The 22,816-nt window shown below is 31.1% G+C and overlaps 1 protein-coding gene across 1 annotated transcript in view; it reads right to left on the reverse strand.

Annotated features, from left to right (window-relative positions):
- LOC143195139 (organic cation transporter protein) overlaps nt 1–22,149 on the reverse strand; it is a 118,021-nt gene extending 95,872 nt beyond the window's left edge. The window contains exon 1 of the mRNA XM_076402050.1: nt 21,922–22,149. The gene's annotated coding sequence lies outside the window, so the exon portion shown is untranslated. The remainder of the gene's footprint in view (nt 1–21,921) is intronic.
- Between the last annotated feature and the right edge of the window lie 667 nt (nt 22,150–22,816).

Below are 22,816 nucleotides of genomic sequence, written 5' to 3' on the forward strand. Positions count from 1 at the left end.
ATTTACAAACAGGTGCTTATAATAAAGTTGCTAATACTTCACAACAATAATAATAATAATTCAGCTCGAATGCTACTTTAAGAAAATTAAATATAATCAGTATATGTAGGTTGTTAAAAACTGAAGTCGTACATGGCTAAAGCTTTTAAATAGCATCTGTTTAGTGTGTAGTTTAACAATTCTTAAGTGTCTTCAAAATTGTCACTGAAGTACTATTTTATGAGTATGACAAATATTTTCTCGGAACAAGCCTCTCGAAGCACCATTACTCTTTAAATGATTCAAAGTTAAAATGTTTTCATGCAGTTCAAACCAAATAAAAAGCTTTTGCATATTTCAATTTTGCAAACAAATTTCAGTACCTTCAAACTCTGTCCTATCTCTATAAAGCTTCTGTATAACCTAGCGCTAACAATTTTAACACACTCCAAATATAAGTAAGACTTGTCTGTATCTTTAAGGCATAAGGATACTGCATTAAAAGTCTTGTTGTAGCGGTTTCATTTTTTGCCCTTCTTCCATGTTAAAAAACAGTTATACGGAATTTTACTCCTTTCGCATTCCTCACAACTTGTGTCAAAATTGTTCCGCAAGAAGTACTCAAATGTTTTTATTGAGTTAGCATATTCGCCAAATGTAATATATATCCGTAAACTGCATTTTCCTTCCTTAAAACTAAAATAATAATAAACGTTTCCCACAAATTATATTTTATTGGCGCAAAGGTTAGAATACTAACAAAGTTGTTGTTTACACTTCAGCGATAGTGATTCTTAGAATAAAATTATGAATTTTTAACGTGGATATCTATGAAATAGAGATGAATTTAATTTTTTTTGGTTATATTTTAGAGTCTCCTTTTTACCAACGAGGGTTTATCTGGACTGGACTTACTGTTTAACGTGGGCTCCAAACCACGGTCCTCGGCATTAGGCCTACTAACTGGCGAGTGACCAGCTTGAGGATCATCCAGGAGACATCCGGTTTTACCCAGCCTGGTTACCGGCACGACTGGGATCGTTTTTTTCGGATTTTGGACTCTTGCCTAAGGATAATCACAAATGTTAAACAGTCATAAACATAAATTTAGGACCATTCAAGAATAAAGCATGTAGCAGGTTTCATTAAGATTTCGCCGAAAATATCGTGGTACTCAGTTTTTCCTTTTATTTTTATTACCAGCCGGATTACTTACTAGGGATTAATGAATATTTAGACATCCTCAATTCTGCCATATTCCAAACTAACTTGGCCATAAAAGGATATTATCAAACATTTCCTCCGGCCAGCAGAATCGCCAAACCTCAACATAATTGAACGGTTATGGAAAGTTTTATAGCAGAAAGTGAGGAGTTGATTTCCATCACCAAAATCATTGAAGCAATTGGCGGATATTTTTATACGAGAATAGGTCAATATTCTCTTGGAAACTATTCAGCCACTATTCTGAGAAAAATGGCAGCTATTTCAAAAGTAAATGGTGACCAATTTATCTAAAAAGTTCCACCCTATAAAATGTATAAAAATAATTCAAAGAACTCCAATGGTAATCAATTCTTATCATGATGAATAAATGATCTAAATTTAGAGAAATTTCTAAATTTAACAATCTGGCAAATTAACGCATGTAAACTTCTGTTTACGAAAGGAACCTTGTTTTCCTCAACCGAACTACACCTACGTCAATTGTGTGATTCTATGGAATACGCAGAATAGGCAAATTAAATAACTAAAAATAATTTAATAGCTAGATTTAGTTTTTGTTTATATCTTTTTGTTCCATTTATATAATTTAAAATTAAAACCAATTGTACGAAATAGAGAGCTCTGTTTTTCACCGATTTCCTTGAATTTTTTTACACAACGTTGTGTTAGACTACCCGCAGATGTGTATATCTAGAGCTTTATTCATTAGGGCTCTCTAGCAAAAGATGTATTTTCTGATTGTTGATTATATTAACAAACAAAATATATAAAATACCAGCGGCCCCAAACAATTTATTTCAACAATGAAGCAAATACTATAAGATGATCAGAATGACATAAAATTAATGATTTTGTTGTTCTTATAATTGAAAAATGCTTAAAAGTTAAACATATCTCAGCGCCACCTAGCGAACCGAACAGTGAATCAAAATTAATCTCGAATCCACATAGACGCACCCTAAAATATTCATCAATATCGGTCCAACCGTCTAGAAGTTCAGTGACATACACGTGGATAGAAGAACAAGCTTTGAGATATGCAAGTGATAGTATCAGTTATTCATAATTTTGGAAAATGTTTCGTATATTTTCCATTGTCCATATATGGTTAGGGTGACCGACGTGAACGAGGCTCTGGCGACCGACCTAAGGCCGATAGAACAGGTACCAATCCTAAATCACTGCTACCGCAGGCCAGGAAGAATCCTGCCTTCAGTAGGACCTGACCAAAATACTCAACGTTGCAAATTAGGAGGAATCATAGTGAAAATAAAATATTTGTGGTAAACGAACAATAGTGGTAGTAATAGGGAGAAATGGCCTGAGGAATTCGAGGGATGGGATAAGGGCATCTGCTTCATGCGATCGTACACGAGGAGACAAACAACAGGTCTCAGTAAACTGGAAATGCGAGCTTAGCTCGCCCCAGGGACAAGACCTGTCCGTTTAAGACAGGCACGAGAGCAGCAACTTCAGGACAGCCAAGAACTAAGTTGCGCAAAGCAAGAAGAACATAATGCGGAAACACCTTGTGGGCCGTCAATGTATTATAAATAGAAATAGTCCTTAGGGACGTTCTCTTTTTTATTATGGTCGTTTTTTATGTAGTGTTATCCCCTGGATGCCTAATCCAACAATTAACAATGTTATATCTGAGAAACGTATTGTACTTTCATTCGAGAGCATATTTACTTTTTACGTTTAGTTCTTATTTCCGTCGATGGTATGGTTTACTTGGTAAGTCATCTTGTTAATACTGTATTTTTACTTCTTCTGCTACTATCTGTGTACACCATTCTTGACAAAAATTAATCACTGAATTATGTCTAATGTACATGCCATATCTATAAAACAGTTAGTAATCATTTTCTCCTCATACGTTCTAACCTAATGCTCATGTTTAATTTTGAACAATTGCAATCATAACTATGCACACAAATCATTCACGCCTTACAATACTATTTTCTATAGTTATATTCAATTAATTCTGTGCATACCTTTAGTTGTTACCACTCTCATCACTCTGTCTCGGGAATTTCCAACATTGCACAGCATTATCACATATCCTGAAAGCTTTCTTCAGTCACTTTCACTTTACGACTTACTATCCAATTCCATCCAATTCAATCCAATAAAATATCCAAACCAACTAAACTGTTAATTTCTGATCTGTATAAAATATGTTCACGATTGTACCATTTATCAATTACTTCCTTTGTATGTCTTATCGAGTTCATCCAAACCGAAGGTGTTATGGTTGACAATGCTTCCTTCCACATATCCATACAGTTTTTGATGGAATATTCTTTTCAACCAACAATATATTTAACTTTTACCTTTTTCCATCAGTTTTTATTGTCTTTATACTTTTTTTGTTACTGTCTTGTTAAGAGTGCCATAATGAACCATTTTGAAATATTCAAGTTCCCTATCTTATTTTATGCTGAGTTGAATTCTTTTTAAAGTAATATCTGGAAGTTCCATCAAACCTGTCCGAGGGTTATCTATGCTACATCTCTCAAAAACCTGCCTGTCGCTCATTCTTTTATGTATACTTTCCAGAGAGACAATTTTCTCTAAAATAATTTATTTTTAATTTATGTTAAATAGATAAAATAGTTTGTATACTTACTGTTCTTATACATTTCGTATATTTGGTCTCGAATAGAGCCAATATTCAGATGGTCAAGATTCGTCACCCACTTTATATATAGACGAGTTTTCTTGGGTTAATCTAACGTATTATTATTCATTTTGTAAGCGATGTTATTCGCAGTACCCACACTAATATTTAGCGCGGCAGCACCCCCCTAAAAACATTTTCAATAAAATTGTAGGAACTTATATTATTTAATATCATCAATAATTATCTCTCTAACGGAATTTACCGACAAAAGAGGGCCTCCATTATCTCGTTGCTTTTCGAAATAACATATTAAAGCCGCAATCAATTTGTGACTCTGAATATCTATTGTTTTCGGCATTTTCAAACAAAGTAATGTGATATATTAGAGAGCGACTTAAAATTTATCAAAATAAAGGACTAAAATAATGTATATATCCTCACTGTACATTTAGTAAAGGTTACATTTGCTTTTTGATTTTCTTTTTTTATGGCATTATTATAATATAACGTATATATCATCTATTTAAATGCAAAATGATAATAAGAGTGTTATTTTACAGGATGAGAAGGTTAAAAAAATTAATTTCTTTCCAAAGGATTTTGCTCTAGTACAGACACAGACGTTTAAAAGTAAACAATAATACATTTCAGGAAACCTCTTAAGATCTCTTACATCAAAATTCCGAACAGGAAATTTTATTATTTTCATTTTCATTCCATTCCGACCAGATGATTATGGACCCTAATGTACCAGATTATTACTTAACCAAGAAACAATTCCTAACTGAAGTCCTAGAATTTATATGGATGTTTAATTGAAATACGTAATATGTGTATATTCACATCATTTCCCTTAATTTATAGAAAAGGCCAATATGGTACAAGCTAAATATTTAGAGCCATCAGTTACTCAGACCGCTATAGAATTTTCAAAAAGAGTATAAATTTAATAAAAGTAGATACAAATATAATATTATTTCAAGGTAAGTCAAGATGTTTAAAACCTGAAAAGTATAACATGTGGTGATGGTGTTTCTTCATATCCTAATTGTAGACTATTTTGGTATAACCATTTAAAAGTGGTGGCTTGGATGTCCAAAAACCAAGAATGGCCTGAACGATCAATATTTTCAAGGATAATTAAATGAAATTCATGCAAATTGATCGCGGTTTTATTGATAGTTAAGCACAAAATAATATTTAATGATATTTATTCTGTGGCGCTACAGTGCACGATGAATTAAAATATTGCAAAAGTTATGAAAGATACACGTACATACAGGAATAGGAAGTTCCACTACATCCAGCGTAGCCTTGTAAGTACCACTTGTTCAAACCGATAAAACAAGGTTTCGCTGGAACATGGTTTCGAAATTCTGAAGAATGGATAGAACTGATTCGATCATTGCGATACCCTATCTTTCGATATGGACCAAAAGTTGTAAAAAAATTTATTAATTTATATTAGTTTTTATATAGTTTTTAATAAACAATGGTTTGAAATTAAATAATAATTCTGAATTTATGTAGGTTAAACTACTAAATAATTAATTAAAATCATATTAATAAGCTTATTTTATAGACATAATTGTACAGGCATTTCTTAATTACTAGTACTGTCGTTTCACAACGCGGTAGTTCATTTCCAATAGGTGTTATTAATATTTAACTAATATTTATTGCAGAACATAGACATTAAATCGTGAGAAATTTACTAAGCGAAAATTTTTAAACAATTTTAAATTGCACCCATTAAATCGTCGACTAATTTTGTTATTTCGAGGAACATTAATAACGATAAAATAAATAAACTATTCCTCTGTTAATAAATAATGAGCAAATGAGATCAAACAAGGCGGTACGTAATATAGTTTGCTATATATTTAAATTATAATATAGCTGTTCTCAGTAAAACATCAAATAAAGCGTTAAAATATAATTGAATCGTTGAAATTGAACCAATTATTTAGTTCTGTAAACAGAGCTGTAACATCATTTTTATACAATTTTATATTTCGATAACCTTTACTATGATTAACATATTCTGGAAATTGGAGAGGAAATGTTTTTATTTTTTGTAGATATGATTTATTTTTCAGTTATATAATTATTTAGCGAGTTTTAGAGTCAGAGTGAATACGATGGCAGGACAGTGCTTATAATTTTGCGCGATAATCTCAAGTTCGAATACCTTCTGGACATGGGTATACGTTTATGTATTTACGTTTGTTCATAGAAAAAGGCTGTAAAATCATTTAAGAAACAAACATCTTAGTTACGCCATTAACCAGGTGAGATGGCTTCTAGGTAAGTTGTTTGTCAGGCCAAATAAATATTAATTAGTAGAAACCATAGCATATAATAAACATACAATTTATATAATTGCACAATTAATTATAATAAAATAAATTTAAAGATTTGCGGCTAATTGCAATCTGTACGATTTCATAATTATTAAAACAAAATACATAGCATTATGAATCTTATATGTTATAATACTATTTGTGTTATTATCAAAATGCATTTAATTAAAAATAAATATATTGAATTCGCTTGTATTTATATTAATCTAAATAATAATATATGTTTATGGTATCAGGTTTATGAAAATATCGATTTCTCGCAGACCAAAATAATATTTTATATTTTAATTTCGCAGTGCTTTTCCACAGTTCCACAATTTGGTAGTGGCTCCACTATAAAAAATTATACCAAAAACACCATCAATAATATTAACAAAATCACACGGATAAAAACGTTTCTATATTAAGCTAGACCTCTTTACCAACCTACTTACTTGGTCTCTTAGAACTCAAACCGTTTTAGTTTATTGACTCAGACTGGGCCATTTTCGGTCCTCTCATGACTATCCGATGCTAATTTTTAGTATTGTGCTCACACATCAACATCCGTATGTCAGACTGAGTTTTCTCAAGAAAATTAATTATATCCATTAAATATAATACTTTGAGACATTGGTTGTTATATATACTGGGCTTAGTACAATTTTAGCTTAGTGTTTGCTGTATATCCCTGCCCAGCTTCGATTGTAATAGGGGCACAGGGCACCTGGACCTCACGTGGAGTAGGGGAATAACCGTTGAAGAATGGCAAATCAAAAATGACGAGGAAACACTCAACGACCACAGATACATCGAATATTGAGTGGCGAGCGAAAATGGGGAAACTAACCCAAGAAAAAGGGCGAAATCGGATTTCGCCAGCACCGATTGGGATCTGGTCAGGGCGAAACTTGAAAAACAAGAGACCAACATCAATCAAACAATACTACAAGAACTGATTGAAGAGCAGGCTTCAGAAAGCCATGCAGGTAGCATGAAGACTGGTAAAACGAAAAACCATCATGGTAAAAAATGGCAACGAATGGTGGGACGGGCAGTGCGCGGATAAGAAACGAGCACTAACGTCACTCAAGAGGAGAATAAGAAGGAACTCGGACAATCAACAAATGGTGAGCGAGTTCAACGAACGCAAGAAAGAGTATCGAAAAACGATACGAGAGAAGAAAACCGAGCACGACAGCCAGGCGATTAACAACCTGATAGAAACAAACTCGCGGGACGGGGTGTGGGAAGCCATCAGAAGAATGGGTATAAGAAGAGGCGAAGTGGTAGCAACGCCTGAAGACGCAAGCCTGGAGGCCAGAGAAGCGGCAGAAAAACGAAGAGTGGAGAAATACCACCCAACAATGGACCTGGAGGAAACAGAGCGAGGAAGAAATAACCGAAGGAGGAATAGAATCTGTTATAGGGAAAATGAGAAACCGGAAGGCAGAAGGGGAAGACCGCATACCAAACGAGCTCCTGAAGAATGTTTAGATCTCGAAAAAACACGAGTTCCTGATGCTATACAGGAATTGTTACAACGCGGGATACTTCCCTAAGATATGGAAAAAGCCAAACTGTGCTGGTTAAAAAAAGCGACGGGGGCGAACGACCCATCAGCCTCCTACCAACACTAGGAAAAGTACTAGACAAAGTACTTAATCAAAGACTCCAGGCAATGGCGGAGAAAATGGAGTTAGACGACACAAGGCAGTACGGCTTTAGAAAAAACAGATCAACCGTACAAGCCATGAGTGATCTACTGAAATAGATCAACACGGACAAAGAACAAGGGAAACATGTTCTAATGGTGACGTTGGACCTCTAGAATGCTTTCAACAGAGCAATCCAGGTAGAAATACTGGAAGAGCTGCGAAGAAGCAGAATAAATAAGAAAATGGCAAGATCAAGAGCCAGCTTCTTGACGGAGGCCTGCTGCTTCTGGATCAAGAAAAACAGCAGGCCACCAATGGTTAACTTCACCAACTTGGTGAAGACATCATCCAGGTTAAAGATACAATAAAGTATCTAAACGTGATAATCGATAGGAAACAGCAGTATATACAACACATACAGCTATTAAAGAGAAAAAATGAAAAGGTGATGAGCCCGCTCTGGGGAATACTGCGCAGAAGAAACAACCCCAGGGCACCAGAGGTTATGCGTCAAATATACGACAGGATTATAAAATCCGCAGTATTATATGGCGCAGAAATATAGGGATACAGGGCCTCGATAGGAAGGGCTAGGACAGCGCTAGCAGCATCATAAAGAACTGCACTGTTAGCAATCACAGGCGCCTATCGAACCACATCGAACTATGCTCTGCAGGTAATAGCAGGAACACCACCTCTATACCTGGAAGTATTTTCATTGCCTAATGTACTCCGGTGGTATTCCAACAATTGGACCAAGTAATGGAGAATCAGGGGAAATGAGACTAAATCTAAAAATGATAGTTTTATACAGAAGATATTGAAGGAATCAACACATCCCTCTGCGAATAAATAATGTGCAATTGTCATATACTCACAGAACAAAATATTTACTGGATGCTAGAAATTTTGTTTTTATATAAATCTAAAACATGTTTTATATGTTTTATAATCATGTTATTTATATTCTTTTATTTGAAATACAAATAATATAAAAAATTATCTGGAAAAAATTAGTTCATTAAAATGACATTTGAAAATTATTACTGGAACTGCCGTGTTACTTTGTAAGAGCAGGTGGAAGTATATTTGAGTATTTCGAAATTCTGACAGATTTTGTAACTTTATGGGCCGGTATTGTGATGAAGCATATTATTTTATTTTTTTTTACAAAACAAAACTATTTTAATAAATTTATATAAAATAGCCAAAAATATAGTAGTGAATATTTTAAAATAAAACGTAAATTGTTTATCAATTTTTATAATCTTATTTTATCCTCTTTGAATAATGTGTCTACGGTTTTAAACCCCTTGATATACTCAGCACGATATTATAGACTATGTTACTAGAATCTGTTTTTTTAAGTTCAGGGAATAGCTATAAATTCAAGAGAGCTAAATCAGATGAGTAAGTAGGTTGCACAAGAATATGAGATAGTTTTTATTATTAATCTCAATGTAATATCTCAGTGATTTTACTAAAAATTACAATCTAAAGAATTATTGTTCCATGAGTAATATTATAGTCTTAAAGTGGTAAGAAAAACTTCTTTAAAGAAAGGTTTTCAGATTAAAATTTCTTATTGTGTTCCATTCCACTATGCTCTGCTTTTGAATTAGCACTTTTGCACTTAAAGGGACAGGAAGCACTAAAAGGGCACACTTAGTGGTTCAACAATCTGCCTAGTAGCCAATAGATATTCCGTTTGAAACTTATTATACATTATATATATTATTATGCATGTCAAAAAGCACTTTATTAAGTGATTTCATTCTTAATGTCTTATTAATATAAATATCTTATTTTAAATCTCACTCTAAAATCTATAACTATTCATTAATGAGATCGGATGGAAACGTTACACTCCTGATGGCTTCTAAATCATCAATCTTCTGGCATCAGTAATGGCATGCAATACTTTATTTTAGAACCGTTGAGTGATTCTTATATTGGACTTTCTAGCAATACCACAGAGTTGATTTCAAAGGGAGTCATACCTTATACCCATATGTGTTTATTGTATCTTGAGAGAGCAGAATGTCATTATTCAAAGTAGCCTACACGTTATTCCAAATTATATTCCAAATATCCAGTTCTTCTTTCCTTTTCTTTACAGAAGCCTTCCAGAAGAGGTTCACTTCCTATGTCCTTAAATTTCGAATCTATTACTGCTATGAAACTAAGATAATATTTATTCTGATATGGACGCGCTGATATCTCTTATACGTAAACTTAATATGCTCAATATAGTTTTATTCAAACTGTTTCTGCGTTACAATGTTGACACCCAGCAATATTGTTGCTTTACATGAAATAAATGATTAGTAAGGTTACCATACGGCACTTATACCCGCATATATTATTGAATTCCGAATAAATATTCTCATGATTAACACTAAAGGATGTATCATAAATATAAGATTTTAACAATTCTGCTGGGAAATATCCTGCTTTATTGAAAATTAATTCCACAGTGCTACACCTTATCAAAAGTGTGCACTTCATATGACCTTTCAATTATATAAGTACTTATATGAAAATGGTCCACTATTAAGTGATCCTATATTAATTCCGTCGGAAAATATTTTTCCGAATAATTTAGAAATATCTGGCAATAAGGAGATTACTATGTAAAGCGAGAAGCTTTCCGGGTTTAGTCGTCAATATCACTTCCACTGTTTTCCATATTTTATGTACACGTTACACAAACATATGAAATAAAATTAATTTAAAATATAAAAAATCAGTGCGCCAAATACTCAAAGAAATATTGTTTGTTAACAGCTTAAAATGCAGAAGCTTATGCAAATGCTTAAATTTTGAACACATCATTACTTATATATATATATATTATAATTTTTTCATATTTTACATTTACTGTAATTTAATGTATATTATAGAAAGAAATATACAACTATAAATCACAGAGTAACCATAGAGTACAGAACACCTGTTTAGCTATAACGCCCATTGTTGGTCAGTATTTGAATGAATTGTAGTTGAAGTACAACTACATATTTACATATTTCGTATTTATATTTCAATTGCGTGTTTAAACTGTAAGTTGTAATTATTATTTCTTATCCTCACATTAAAGGATTTTTGCTAAAACAATTATAGTTTCAGAATACATTTGAACTTGAACACATTGAGATCTTATCAATGGGAGCATCCTGCAGAAAATAATGCTCGATCGTTTTCGTAACCATAATGGCGACCGCTAAATATCTCAGTCTTTAAAGTTAACTACACCGCACCTGAACTGTACAAAAAATTGTCACTGTACCTTGCCAAATGTCATTTTCATTCTTAAACAGTTAAAAAAATGGTCTCGATAGATTTTAATTACATGTTTTAATCTCAACTAAATCAAATACTGCCCAGTCTTGATCCATGATTGCAATTTGATAGATGCGCTACAACTTTATAGATGGGAGATCGCATTCTATGTATGTTTATCCTATGCTCTCTATGTTTTGTGTGTAATCTGAGTTTATCGTTTAGCTGCCGGCTCAACCTGATTTAATATATTCCAAATGTCTAACAGGTCAATTGAAAAGTCCCCGGCCTACCCTAGTAAAACACATTGTTTTGACAAAATTAGTTTTTTTTATTCAACATAATTCCCTTCAAGGATGATACACTGATTATAGTGACCTTCCAATTTTTCGGTGCCATTTTTGTAGTACGATTTGTCCTTTGCTTCAAAATAGGCCTCAGTTTCGGCGATCACCTCTTCATTCGACGAACATTTCTTCCCAGGGATCATTCTTTTGAGATCTGAGAACAGGAAATACTCGCTGATGGCCAGATCTAGAGAATGCGGTGGATGAGGAAGCAATTCGAAGCCCAATTCATGGATTTTTGCCATCGTTTTCACTGACTTTTGCACACGGTGCATTTTTTCTTCAAATGCGGCCGTTTTTCAGCGAATTCGTCCTTCAAACGGCCCAATAACGCTATGTAATAGTCGCTGTATAATGTATCTATCGCTGTATATGTATGTAAGTTAAGTATATCAATGTAACCAACTATTATATTCGATGATTATCACATTTATTTACAAGAAATATCAATTTTCCAATTCAGCATATACAGATATTCATAACGGCTTCATTTGTTTTGAAGACTGCTGAGGGAGGTCATAAAACAATTTTACAAACACATTGTGACGATGTTTCATTATATCCTAAGTGTAGGTTTTAGTTTAACTATCTAAAAGTGGTGGTATTAATATCAAGTACTATAAATAATACTATACTTGTAGAGTTAAAATAGTTAATTGAACGAAATACCAGCTCAAATTATCAAAATACTTCGAGGCAGCTTAATTCTTAATGATTCAACTACTTCCAGAGTTTTACATGTGAAGAAGATAATCCAAACGGAGAGAAAATGTCTTCCACACAAATTTATTGAATTAAAATATAATTTTAAACCGTATCAAAATCAAAGTGATCAGTTCAGTTGGTAGTAGTTAAAAAAGATTATAAATAGACAAATAGGTTTAGGTAGGTATTAAGCTAAATTATATATTAACAGTAGAATATAAAATACGTGTAGTGGATATGTTAAATAAAGTTTTCTTTATTTTTATTTAGTTGTTACAATGGTTATTATGTATGTTTTATTTTAAATTAGTTAGTGAGTTCCTTATTTATTTTTTTGAAGTCGTTTCAATTATTTTTGTTGAAATATTTTGTATGTTATATCCCAAATATATGGCTTAAACATAATTTTTATTTGGTATTTTAAATATATACGAAATAACCCAGCTGTGTAAACGCCTAATATTTATTATGGTTTTCATATTAATAACAACACTGTATTGGTCAAGGGTAATGACTATATCCCCAAAAACAGTCCCACAATGCTAAAATATTAAACGAATTATCACGTTAAACTCAAAGAAAGAGAAACCTTCATTGAGACGCAGGAGAAAAAACCAATCTCGATTACACAATATGCCAGATTCATTATTATATAACGTCCGGTCGCTTTCAGCAATAGTTTAATGTTTCGGATGCAGTTTTCTTCTAAATCGATTGTGCTACAATCCTGAATCAGGCCAATACAAGTAAACGTAGACTATTACTCCAACCATGTAATACATTGCATTCATTTTTTTAGTAGGTAACTAGATTAAAATCAGCGTCGCGCGTCACCTTTTGCGAATGCGTTCTGGGAATAATTTAAAAGGTTGGAAGAAATTTAATTCAGTGTAATAGTGCAATTTTATAGAGGATGTCGATATTTGTGCCGGTGCATCATCGTCACCGCGGTTATTTAACAGTCTGAAGGATAATGACGCTGATTTATTCGTTTTGACGAAATGCGAGACGAAATTAATTGGGTACACGATTTCAATTGATCGAATTGTACCATTGTTTGTGATTCCAATAGAGTTATTTTGTGAACATTCTGTTAAATCTATCCTGTATCCTGTATATATAAAAATACTATTGCTGTTTTAATTACGTAGTGTTTTTATCCTATACATTTGTGTGTGTTTTTGCTCGTATTTCAGCCATTTTGTAAGAGTAATGCCTTCAAACCCTTGTCTTCAAATTATTTTGACTGTCTAGAACGTACTTTGTCATCGGTATTAAAATCGCCACTTTTAAAACGTCGACACCAATATTCACATGTTAAAATCGATAAAGCATGTTTGTCATAAGCTTCACAGAGTATTCGATGGCAGTCAACTTTATTTTCAGATTGTATTAAAAAAGTAAAACTTCTCGAAAAGGCAATTTACTGGGTACCAATTCAGACGTGTGATGTGTGTACTAGATAGGTTAAATAAGGTTTTTATTTAGTTATTACAACCATTATTATATACATATTTAATTTTAAAATGTTTTTTCTGTTAAAAATCTAAGTTTGATTATTTTTTAATTTTTAGTGAGTTTCTTATTTATTTTTTGAATTCGGTTTAATATTTTTGTTAAAAATATTTTATTATTTTCTTTTTAGTGTTAGATATTTATCCAATAAATTACGTAGTATTGAAAAATATTCTAACTAAACTAGAACAACACAAATGTGTAGTCGCCGCCAGGAATCGAAACAACGCCCTCCGTTTGGGAACTAAACGCTTTAACTCAATTTTATACCATAGAAGCAGTTGTCCACAATATTTCTAGGAGGTCTTATATGCCATAATTAGTACTAAAAATCAAACTGAATGGTTTTTGAACTGAGCAATTTTCCGTCACACCAGCTATGCAATAACATTACAGCCATATATCTAATTATTTTAGATAATAAATGTCTAAAAAATGTATACACGCCTTTGAAATTTGAGCGTTTTCCTCTATTTAAACCCACCTCCCCCCTTTCCATAATATCCTGTCTTGGTTCCAATATTTCGGAATATATATATATATATATATATATATATATATATATATATATATATATATATATATGTAGCCGAACACAGAACCTCCTGCTTTTTCCAAGTCGGTTAATGAAGTTATTAGTATATTATAGTATTAAACGTTCCTTTATTATCACAATCAAGACGCGGATTCAGTTTGTCAGAAACAGCCGTATAACCAATTCAGATAGGTGTAAAATAATATAAGGAAATTTTCCGAGCGTAGGATTTCAATGCCAAAATTAGAAAGAGATCTATAATAATGACAAATAAAGATAATGAACTGTATAAAGAGATCGCTAAAGTAAGATTTAGTTACAGCTCAAGAGGAAAACGAACTTATTGGCCGACTTAATAAAAATCAGTCTCAACTGAGTGAAGATAATCCTTAACTGCCTTCAGAATTCCACAAGAATACCAAAATAAGAAGTCGAGGAAGCGCACAATTAGTGCCACTGGACAGTATGAAGGTTGTCGGCACTAACCACTTATTATTCCCGTCCATTCTTTTGTAAATTAAGTTTATTTAAATGAAGTCAGTTTCATTTTGCCAATTTCTCATATACATTTGGGAGGTAAAAAGCCGAACAAATAAAATAAAGTAATAATCCCTTAGTTCATTTTTTTAAACCAAAGTTCTTCAGAATTAGGATTTTACCAGAAAAGTTGCTAAAAGTCATACATCATTTGAAACTTATATGAGTACATTTTCTTTGCAAATCATGAAGAAATCTAAAATTAGCTTTTCACATTATTATATTATGAATTTTCGCATAATTCTGAAGTGTAATTTTCTACTATATTTCCAGGCCAATATATTATTTATACGATACTAACTATCTATATAAATCTTTATTTGTCATCATATTTGTAAATTTAACAAGATAATTGGTTTACTTTTTTAAAATAATCAGTAAAATTATATCTAAGTCAATTGAAAATTTCCCTATCTGACACATAGACGGCGTTGCTGGTATTAAATCTATATGTTTTTTAGTTAGCCCTAACCCTCAAAAGATGTGTGTATAAGTTTAGGAAAACGCAACAGTTGGCTGATAAAGTTATGGCGTCTGTATTTTGGGATACGCATAGAATAATTTTCATTGGCTACCTTTAAAAAGAAAGGACCATCAATAGCGACTATTACATAGCGTTATTGTGCCGTTTAAAGGACGAAATCGCCGAAAAACGGCCGCATTTGAATAAAAAGGAAGTGGTGCTTCACCAAGACAATGCATCGTATAATATCAAAAATCCATGAATTGGGCTTCGAATTGCTCCCTCATCCACCATATTCTCCAGATCCGCCCTTCAGCGACAATTTCTTGTTCTCAGATCTCAAAACATTACTCGCTGGGAAGAAATTTTCGTCGAATGAGTAGGTGATCGCCGAAACTGAGGCCTATTTTGAAGCAAAGGACAAGTAGTACTACAAAAATGTTATCAAAAAGTTGGAGGGCCGCTATAATCAGATTATCACCCTTGAAGGGAATTATGTTGAATAAAAAAAACTAATTTTGTCAAAAAAATGTGTTTTATTATGGTAGGCCGTGGATATTTCAATTAACCTGTTATACATGTGTTTTCCAAAAATAACTGTTCCGAGTATTAACCAACGAAAATAAAGTGAAATTATTTTCAATTTCAATTTTTTCAAAACCTATGTTTACTAGTATCCTCATATTCACATAATAGTTTTTCTTCGAATTCTGCCAAAAAATATTTTTTTAACATTGTCTGATACTTAATGTGCTCCTAAGTAGCCAAGGCTATTACCTTGAAGAATATCTCGAGATATAGTTCACAATATCGAAATTCATTTAAAGACTTGAGGATATTTTTTTCACTTGCCATGTTCCTTTTACCTAAAACTAGGTCATTGGCAAAATGTTAATTTGGTTTATATCGGTAGCAAATTAAATCGGGTAAAGATGGTTCCTCAAATCGTTTTTTGTCAGTTCTGTAAAGTCATGAGTTCTTAGGAATTGAATTAAATAATATAATATTATATTACTTTTAAAAACAGATATTCATAAAATGATCTTTTAATTCTTCTGTTGTGCTTTTTTTTATACATTGGGCGTAATATTTAAATTTAGATGTGTTTTAATTTATGCCATATACTTAGAAAGAGATAGAGAAATCATAACTGACGTAGTCTATAGAATTGTGTTGTTTTGTAAATTATATCAATTAATCGGAAATCAATCTGCTTGTCAAGAAAAGAAAGAGTATATTAAAAAGATAAGATATGTTAATGTTGGATTGGCAATTAATACGCAATTTTTGAAGCATTCTTTGACATAATTTAATTGAGTTAGAGCAAAAGTATCGCAGTGTACAGTGAAAATACCCCTAATCTGTGGATTTGTGGCACCAGCATCGTAGTTCAGGGTATCAGGCCACCAAAGATGGCCCAAACTTTCTACAAACTGTGCTAATAGAGTTTGACGAAAAACTTGCAGTTCAGAGTGTACCACCAAAGGCGGATTACAGTAGCTCAGTTACTCAGCCATTGACTATCGGAATGTGGATACAACAAAAGAAAAATCATTCCTGAGAAATCATTCCAAACCCGCGGTAGTATATACATTTGGATAAACTAAAAACGATACTCAAAAATAATTTTACTACAACTGTAAGTTATCCAAATGGCATAACTACGTAGATCCCTTTAGTTATTGAATGATACATCCTGGTTATCCGCAGTAAAATATTTATATTGTAATGGTTTCATTTATAGGATAAAGGTGGAATTAATATTGTATATTATTGTATATACAGTCGTTCAAATAACTCACCAATGCTTTATATTAAAATGAAATCCTATATATGATACATTTTTTGTACAGTTGAGACCGCTTCATTAAATTATTTTAATAAATGGTCCACCTTATGGGATATCCCATAGTTATAAAAAAAGCCTCAGATTTACCAAGAATCGATTTATTGGTGTTGGAGGAATATTTTGCATCTTGGAGGGAACTGAAGCCTCCATGAATTGCCTATATTAAATCAATCAAATACTAGAGAATTAAAATTCCCACAAAAAACGTATTTTATCTTTATTATATGCAATCCCTTAAGAATCGTACAATCTACGAAAACACTATTACTAATATTATCTTGTTAATTCCAGATCCCGATGAATATCATAATATAATAATGCTATGGGGTTATACAGCTGAAAGGCGAGAGAAAATTTATATAATGAAGGGTATAAATTACTTAGAACCAAAATAAACAAAACTGTCTCAGTGCTAGTGGACAAAAAATAAAACTCTACATTGTTAGACTACGATTATATTACGAGCATATCACATTAAAGGAATTGCCAAATCTAGCCAGTGTCAAACATTTTTAATTACTTATATACATAGTTTATCACTGTGTGATAACAATAAAACTGAAACAAGACAAATGAAACCTAATCCCAAATATAATACACAGTATTATTGACAATGTGGCAATTACATTATGATAAACAATTATTAATTTCGATATAACGTTTACGAGACAAGTTAAACATTGTAAAATTAATAAATAATGTAAATATTGTAAACTACTGGTATAAGATTTAGCTACATATCACTCTACTATACGCTTTATTCATCATTTAAACGTTAATAAACAACTTTTCATCGATGCTTTATTGAATTGAGAAGCCTCACGCCATTAATTTTCAATGAAACTAGTAACTAACGCCCAACATAATTACAATAACATATCACAAAATGCATAAAAATGTGTGAACTGTCAAGTGTTTGTACACGCTAGTAAGAAAAAGAATTCACGCAATTGTTATTTGGTTAACATATAATCAGACATTTTTAGTCTAACAAACAATTAGTTGCTATTGATTGCTATTGCTATTCAAATAATAAATTACATAACGTTGTTGTATCTGTAAACTCAAACAACCAATCTAGAACCTTCTTCTTCATATTTTAAAATATCAGAAAATATATTTGTAATGATAATCCTAGATAATCAAAATATAGAACTAATATTCCTGTAACCTATCTATTACTAGTTATATTAGTTATCTATTGTTCCTATGTTCCTCATTTGCACTCTAGAAAGAGTTTATATTCCTTGCACACCTATCCAGCAAACTCATCGACCACAAGCAAGTCTCCTGTTTAACAATTTATGTTAATAAAGATGATGAAGCACTCGAAACAAAATTCGACTAATCCCGAATTTAAAAAAATAAATGACTGGCGTTTTCGTTTTGTATCGCTGATTATTTTCGCAACTATCGGGATTGATACGGAACGTGATCTACATTTAAATGGTTTAAATTCATCATTACACTCACACACGCTCGCAGTATTTCGGTCAAAATAGGTTTTGATTGTTTTTAATTGCGAGTATAATATAGCAAGTAATTAACACTGGGAAATGTGTGAATACGTTAGTAATATTTGCTATCATTGAGGACGTAATTGCCACTGTTATTAGTCCTGTTGCAATTTTAATTTAATTTGCGAGGCTCATATCAAATGGCGCCTATGATAGCCCTTTTTTACTTTAACTAAAGTTAAAAGCTTTAAACCAACATGCCATCATTACATTTCTTATATTTATATCATAATTTTAATAAAGACAAAACAACAAGTCAATTCACTATTAATTAAATTTATTAACTATGTAGCATTCAAATAATGTTCCATAAAAGACACCTGTTTATCTAATTAGGTGTTTTTTTTTAATAATTTCTTTAAAATTTAATTGAAAACAATAATACTTATTAAAAATTTTGTCCAGCGCTACTCTGTTGTGGATCTTTTTATCTCTTTGATATATTTTTAAAATTTTAATATTGAATATTAATATTGAAATAATTTTAAAACAATAGAGCTACATTTAAAGAGTTTCCAAATGTTTTTCCGATACTAGGACTTTTAAAGGATAGACAAAATCTTGCTGAAAAACATTGTCCTATATTTTGGGATTTTCCGACCATTTTTTTTAATGTATGCTATATTTTATTTACTTCCAATAGTTTATAACAAATCAAACCCTAATGATACAATGCAACTTACAGTTTGGATTTACCGCAGAGGTTGATAATTCACCGGACTTAACTAATAACTATTTACACTTGAAGTTGTTGCGATAATCCGATATAAAATATCTTCGTTCTTCTAATAAAAGTTTTGATGAATACTTTCAGGCATTCTTACATTATTAGGTACTTTTAACAAGTCCAAATCCAGTCAAGTAACAAACAACATAAGGTAGGTTTTACAAAATTTACTTGTTTTCAATTTTGTATGTTTTCTCATACGCCTTTAAGTAAGGATTAGCACTAACTCTATCTAAAAAGACAAAATAAAATGTACATACCTAAAACTGAAAGATAATGAGGACTTGTGGCATGTACATAATTAGAGATCAGTAGACATATTGATATTTTTACTTACCATCAGATCGAATTCTTTGTAAAAAATATATTGAAACGTAATTTATAATAAATAACTTTAATGATATTATCATGTATGGAAAAATAGTACCAATATTCATTATTTCTTGTGAACTATGAGGTTAGTATATAGCGATTATTAGCTGAAATAAAATAGTGCAAATTACCAATCATATAAATATAGATCTAGAAATTTAAAAAATAGTAAACGGTCAGTGAATCACTAAAAAGAGGAACAATAACTATAATAATAAACGTTACATTTTTTTCTTAAAATATTTTGGTCCAATCAATATCAAATCCAAACTAAATTTCATTTTAGAGTAGTGACCTTCATTTACATTCATAAAATATTAGTATATATTTTATCACATAAAGTAACTACGTTATAAATGGGAAGAAAGATCTAAAGTTTAACTAAATATTCATTCTTCTATATACACGAATATACACGGGATTGCACAGATGTTCTAGATATTTTACAAAGTACTCTGTTGTTATATATTGGTTGCATATTAATATTGATTGAATATTTAAATATAACAAACCTATATTTAACATAGATGTCATATGTCTTACAAAGGAATAGAAAGGACTGTGAGAATATTTTACGTAAAAAATATCGAATTTTTCGAATATTATCGATTCTGATACAACTGGGTTGGACGTAAAGGCAGAATGGTTCATTTACTTATGCTTAACAAAAAAAAGAATAAACGGCGAGTATTGCGTAGAGTTAACTACTAGTAGTTCTGCGGTTTTAATGTAAAAAAAATAGCAAGAAAATATTGTTCGATGAATATACAAGTTATGTTATTACGTTGGCTAAAATCATTGAGCTCAAACTTTTCCTCAGATTTTGTTACCTCAAAATATATATTTGCAAACTTGAAAAAGTATATAGATAGAAGATATAAATTGGTAGTAAAAATAGTACTAGATGAAATGAAATCATAGAATGCAAAGATATGATTAAAACTTTTAACTCTGAATAATCAGATAATTTGTTTGTCACATTTTTATTAGTACTCTGGAAAAAATTAATAAAATAACAATAACAATGATAAATAGATTATAGTGATTGTTCACACTGGTGTTGCTATTCCTAATGACAACAATGCAATGAAAAAAATATTAAAACATCGAAATCTGCAGGAGCGCTTAAAAAAACAGTGGTAAATAAAAGATAAACCGCACTGCCTGAATCATCTTATCAACAACAAGATTAACTCCCAAAGAATTGACATATGATAAGTCAATGGTTCCCTTCGAGGGAGTGAGAGTATATTTTAGCTTAGTCTATAGAAACATATTAATAATAAATATCTAGAATAAAACAATATGTTCTCCTTATAAAGAGGAAACTGTCTAAAATAGTAATAATAGCCGAAACGATTCCAAACATAATATTAAAATAGAAAAATTATAGGATAGTTTAAGTTTATGGACTTGCTTATAATATCAGCATATATTTTCGAAAATGTTTATTCACTTAATTTTTTTCCAGTTTTCTAACATTTTTGTCTAAAAGTATAAGAATAAAAACGGAAAAACATGTTTCATATGTTATATTTATATCAGAAGGTGTTTTACAATTTATAGAGCTATAACAACGATGTGTATGTAATTTAAAATACCAACACATCTATAGGAAATCTTGAAATTCTCTGTTTACTATTTATAAAATTGACTTTAAGTTTCATAAAAAAGTTTTGTTCGAAAAAGTTTCATAGATAGAAATTCAGCATAAATTTCATCTTTAGAAAGGTGACTCAAATTCTGCTTGAAAACTATAACCAGCAGCGGTCATTTTTTGTATAAATTTTAAAAATACAAATCGGTCATTTCGTACCTGGAACAGCGAGGAATTTTTCAAGATGCTTGTAACACTTGTGTGGCTTTTATATCATATTGTAATTAATAATAATGTAATTGTGCCATTAATGTTATGTTTTAAAGTGTATAATAATATACAACAATATATATACATATATAATTTTTTATTTTGTTAGTTACACTAAACTTTATTAAAAACGTTACTTAAACACAATTCTAATAATAATAATTAAAAATCAACGTTATAATACTACAACAAATTAAAAGAACCTTACTTACATTAAATGTTCAGAAACCTCATTAAAAAAAAACAGGATTGTTCATAATATATATTTAAAATTATTTAGTTAGTTTTACAAAATACCTTAAAGTTAGGACACCAAATCACACAGACAATCTTGTCAAATTTTATGATACTTAATTAAAATCAAAATACTTACCGTCTTTCTTCGCTGTATATTATCGATTTAACACAAGTGTAAATAAAATTCACTAAAACGTACACTAAAATTGGTCTTTCTCAATCATCAAAGTATCGTCCATCACTAGCCGCTAAAAACCATCGTCGTATAATAACAACACAACAACAAAAAATGAAATTTCGCGTAATAATTTAACTATCACGGAACAACTGTCTAGTACAAGCGGAACGTGTGTAGTAAATGTGTGCGTCTACTCGCGAATCTCAATGGAAATAGAGTTTGGCCTGTCGTGCGATATTTCTCGCTTTTATGTACAACTCGTGGAGGGTTTTTTCGGATTTTTTGAGACTGATCGGCATGTACCGTGTTGTTTTTCTAGCAATTTTAATTGGTCATTTTTTTCTCCGCGATTGTGTTCTTTTTTTTTATATCATTGACATAAATACAAAACAGTTAGAATATGAAATATGGAAGCATTGTCTTTTGTTATTCCTGCTCATGAAGCTTATCCAATAATATTTTTTGTTTTTTAATTTTATAGCATACGTGTTAAATAAAAATTACCTTTCCTTTCTAAACAATTTAATACCATATAAGCTAATAATATTTTAATGGACAGATATATCTTACATTCGCATTTCACGTATTTATAACGATGGTCATTTCTTTCCTTTTATATTCATTAATAGAATATAATAAATTTTAAAAACAAAAATAGTTGAATTTTCTTTCAATACATACATATTTTTTTCTTGTTTTTAATACTAGTATATTAAACTAGTGATCGCCCTGTGGTCGAAATTCGACAAAAATTTAATAAGTTAATCATGTCTCTCTCATACTAGAGCAAAGGGCCTACTTCAAAAACGATATGTTACTAAAACTTATTTTCCCAGTAATTTCACTATTAGAT

This window comes from Rhynchophorus ferrugineus, unplaced genomic scaffold, assembly GCF_030347505.1.
Source record: "Rhynchophorus ferrugineus isolate W39M unplaced genomic scaffold, kcgeb_rfMv2 rfM4, whole genome shotgun sequence".
Lineage (NCBI taxonomy): Eukaryota > Metazoa > Arthropoda > Insecta > Coleoptera > Curculionidae > Rhynchophorus > Rhynchophorus ferrugineus.